Genomic DNA, 5094 nt, shown 5'->3' with positions numbered 1-5094 from the left:
GGCGATGCATAATTCTTCATTGCTTAAAATGGGTCCTTTTTATGAAAATGATGCATACTATGCAAAATACAGTTCGCCTGTCGCCTGCGTGAAAATGGCACCTCGCATAAAATAAAAATAATTTAAACAGACGAACTGAAGGAAAAAATGTCTCAGGGCGCACATCAGTTTCTCCGTTTATGTGGGAGAATTTCTGTGCGAACCAGTGTCCTGCAGGTAAAAATAAAGCGAAAAAGCACAACTGAGAAAAGGATAAAAATAATGTGAAATATGTAAAGCACAACAGTGCAGAATTATCTAACATTGTGGTTGAATAAAGGGAAAAAAAATCTCCCAGGCGTGCTTAGGACCAGGTTGCGTTCTATCTCCTAGGAGCAGAAAAGAGTCTACAGGCAACCACAAAATGACTGAGCCATTGATGTCAAAAGCTGTCCTGGGATAAAGCGGGTATGAACTCTGGGGAGGGGGTGGATGGGGAGGAGTGGAAAGAAGACAGAATGTGGGCAATAAACAAATCATGTATCATTCATCCGACAAAAAGAGGTCCTATCACAACCAACCTTACTTGCGACCAATCATTGAAACCTAGAGGTCAAGGGAGACACCGACCACTCCCTTCCTAGACAAACTCACCCCTAACGTAAACCCACCTGGTCGGTAAAGGAGCCGAGTGTCATAATAGGGTCAGACCCTAAAAAAAATGTATAAAAGATTAAACTGTATAAGTATCTTTGGTAGTCAGCCACCAGATGAAATGTTTATCAGATGTTGTTTGCACCAGTTTTTAGGAGTACAGATGCACTTCCAATATTAGAAGCATTACATGTGAGTTAAGACACACATATGATGCATTGTTTCAAGATTTTACATGTCCTCTTATTACAGACTAAAGTGCCTGGATACCCTCACGGGTGACAAGTAGTGCTCTAAAAATCTATTGATTGATTTTGTGATGTAGCCCAGGTGTTTTAGTTGAGGATTCAGTGCCACATAGCCGTTCCCCGGTTACTACTCCTTATGCCCATTTAAGTGTGTAAAGTTCTCCGACGTCTTAATGGCAGAGTCAGCGCTGTACAAAAATACAAATAAATAAAAATAAGTGAACAATGGTGCTGCAGGTCTCCACTTCTGGCTGAAGTCCAGCCAGCATCTCAGACAGGAAGGTTAGATGTTCCTGCGAGGGATCTACCTGACAACCTGGAACTTCAAGGAGAGACTGTGGGGGCAGCGGGAAAGTTCTTCGAAAGTCAAATATCTAAGTTGACATCTTCCAGCACCTCCATGAACAAGCATTGACATAGGTACATTATAAGTTATTTAGTTATGCAGCACAATATCATTGGTACAACAGCATGAACTGTTGCATGACTAAAAACTTATAAGGTCCCAAAGGCGAGACCTATTGGCTATGCCAATGCTTGTTGTATAGAGAGGTATGTTTTCGTTTGTTGTTCTTCATTTCACTTTGCAATGTTTAGGTTATTGTTAATATCGGTTTACATGCACGTGAAAATAATAAATATACGCAAAAAAATATGAATAATGAAAATAATGTAAACTTTGGCTAAGTGAAATAAGGGGCTTAGATACAAGCACATATCTCTATACATACAGAATATTTGATTTATCGCTCAGTGAAAATGTAAATAGAAATATATGTACCCACTTCCATGCATCAGTACTGTGGTTGCCTTCTTATAATCCTCTTTACTAAGAGATTAGAGGCAATGGTATATAACACATGTAGGAATACTTGTGAACTCATACCATAACCCCATAAGTGACAGGTTGCTGCTTCCATTAATTCTGATGAGGCCAGTCACCAAAGTTACTTGGTCCATGGGAATGACAAGTTATGTTTTTAAATGGAGATGTCAGCTGTTAAAAGCTGCTAAACTGCTTGTGTAAAACACTGCATGAAAACAGGTGGGAATGTTTACAGAAACATGGAATCCGGCATGGCCTGATTTATAGCGTAGCATGTAGAGTATTCTGTTGCAAATAACAAACTGGCTGTCCGCTGCATCATCTAGAGTTGGGAGGAGCATAACATCCTCGGGATGGAGGGGGTATTATTCTTCACCATTCTGATGGAGGTTGCTGCTTCTGTCGAACTCATAATCTGGCCCTTGGTCTCTTGCTGGTCTGTACCCAGTACCATCCGCTGCATTTCTGTTTCTGGTTGCACTGGGAAACAACCTTTACAACGCAACTTACAACGCACTACCATTACAACAAACTTTTTACAATGCAACATCCATTACAATGCATGCCATTACATCGCAACCATTACAACGCATGACACTACAACGCATACCACTACAACGGATGTCATTACAACGCAGTCATTACAACGCATAGCATTACAACGCATAGCATTACAACACATAGTACCCTTACACTATTCAACACTTACCCTACTTTTGCACCCTCTGGAGTTAGAATAGTAATGTTTATCCCTACACTATCCAACACTTACCCTACTGTTGCACCCCTTGGAGTTAGAATAGTTATTTTTACCCCTACACTATCCAACACTTACCGTACTATTGCACCCCCTGGAGTTAGAATAGCTATTTTTACCCCTACACTATCCAACACTTACCCTACTGTTGCACCCCCCTGGAGTTAGAATAGTAATTTTTACCCCTACACTATCCAATACTTACCTTACATGCAATGTAATGTTATGCGTTGTAATGGTATGCGTTGTAAAGGTAGTATGCGTTGTAATGGAATGCGTTGTAAAGGTAGATTTAAAAAATGTATTGTAATGGCATGCGTTGTAATGGAATGCGTTGTAATGGATGTTGCGTTGTAAAAAATGTGTTGTAAAGGTATGCGTTGTAAAAGTATGCGTTGTAATGTCATACATCCGTTTGCACTACATCTAAACATGAAACATTTCAATGCTGTATCTACCTGCCTCCTAAAACTGGCAACTCGTAAGCATAGAGTTTATGGCCAGTGAGAGTCTTTGTTATTTCTAGCTTTATATATGTTTTTGCTAGAGATAATGACGGTGTTTTATGCACATGAGGGCATGTCTTAATAATGCCTCATGTCTAGACAGAGGTGTCCGTAACGGAAAAGGATTGCAGATATTTGGATCACAGTTTTACTTTCACTTGTCTCAAATTTTTGCTGTGTTGTACTGTGGATGTTGTCTTGCATACTGTGTTGAGTATTTTTTCGGCAATGTGCCATTTTTTTCTCCAATGAGTTATGTTGTGTTATGTTTTGTTGGTTAATTTAGGTATGTCAACCAATGCTGCTACTTCCAACCAAAATCAGCCCAAAAGCCGTAATTTGGGATTTTCAGTGCTAACTTTGTTTGATAAAACGCCACATCTGTTTGTTAAGGATGTATGACGTTACAACGCATACTTTTACAACGCATACCTTTACAACGCCTTTTTTACAAAGCAACATCCATTACAACGCATTCCATTACAACGCATGCCATTACAACGAATTTTTTAAAACTACCTATACAACGCATTCCATTACATCGCATACTACCTTTACAACGCATACCATTATAACTCATAACATTACATTGCATGTAAGGTAAGTATTGGATAGTGTAGGGGTAAAAATTACTATTCTAACTCCAGGGGGGTGCAACAGTAGGGTAAGTGTTGGATAGTGTAGAGGTAAAAATTACCATTCTAACTCCAGGGGGTGCTTCAGTAGGGTAAGTGTTGGATAGTGTAAGGGTAAAAATTACTATTCTAACTCCAGGGGGTGCAAAAGTAGGGTAAGTGTTGGATAGTGTAAGGGTACTATGTGTTGTAATTCTATGTGTTGTATAGGTATGCGTTGTAAAGACTGTGTTGTAATGACATGCGTTTTAGTGTCATGCGTTGTAATGGTTACGTTGTAATGGCACGCGTTGTAATGGATCTTGCGTTGTAAAATTTTTGTTTTTAATGGTAGTGCGTTGTAAATGTTGCGTTGTAAAGGTTGTTTCCCGTTTGTTATTAGCACTATTTAAGGAGGACCGCTGTCTTGCTGTTTTGTTATTTTTTCAATGGTTTTCTTTTCTCAACTGTTGGATTCTTTTATTGGGGCATTGACCTCCTGCCATGAGCCCTTTCCACCCAAGACCGGAGTTTCAAAGCCAGTAGGGCAACAAAGCCACTCTCACGCAACTGTGCGAACGGGATCAGCTGGCATAGCAGTCTCCTGTTGCAGAATTTTTTTTGGCTTCTGAAGGTCAGCTGGCAATGCCACAGTGGTGGTTTGTTGTCATTAGTCCGAGTTGAACTGTTTCTAAAGGTCTGGTCAGCGGCAGCATAATTTCTACAAAATGGACGCTGGCCACAGTATAGAACAAGCTTCCAGGAAAGCTGTCAGTCCTGGTGCCCAGTGCAGTATCACAGATGACAATTGGGCAAGCATATCTTATGCAGGAGTTAATCACAATAATGGAGCACAAAACGTGGCTTAGCATTCAGATCGTAAATGACAAATCTGTTTTACTTTCCAGTACCAGTTATAAGTAGGGGACGTGGTTAGCTCGGGCTCTGGGGGCTCATGCCGATAATTATTAGATGACAAAAGTAATGAGTCATATTATGTTCAACAAAGGAAAATGGGTTTGTGTGGGTCTGCTGGCTAATGCAAAGAAACAGAAGAGGACAGCTAACCACAGACCCTGCGCGAGGACAGGCGCTGTGCATTGAGAACAAGCGCGCGCCACGATTGGCAGCAGAAGGAAGGGGCCTGCGTGAATCCCTTGCGGAGTGTGCAACCATATGGCACTGCGTGCTCCGACAAGGAAATCGCCAGACGTGCACGCGTTGCCATTGCAAGCAATGCAACGCGTGCCCGTCTTTGCCCCCAAAGCTGTGCCGATGGCATTAGGCCTCTCTCCTATGTAGCGCATGCGCACTGCGTAGGCGAAACCTAAAAATTAGACTCCATTGCATGAGTGTATGGCAAATAAGCTGCACCTTGAATCGAAAAAACAAGGATGAAAGCACGCTTAGGAAAAGACAGAGACCACACCACACAAGTGCTGTAACTCCAGCACCAAACAACAGGTGAACAAAATGATTTCTAGGATTTCAGTAAAGCTGTAGTAATCAT

Source organism: Lissotriton vulgaris, chromosome 1_2, assembly GCF_964263255.1.
Source record: "Lissotriton vulgaris chromosome 1_2, aLisVul1.2, whole genome shotgun sequence".
Lineage (NCBI taxonomy): Eukaryota > Metazoa > Chordata > Amphibia > Caudata > Salamandridae > Lissotriton > Lissotriton vulgaris.
This window is presented reverse-complemented; position numbering follows the sequence as displayed.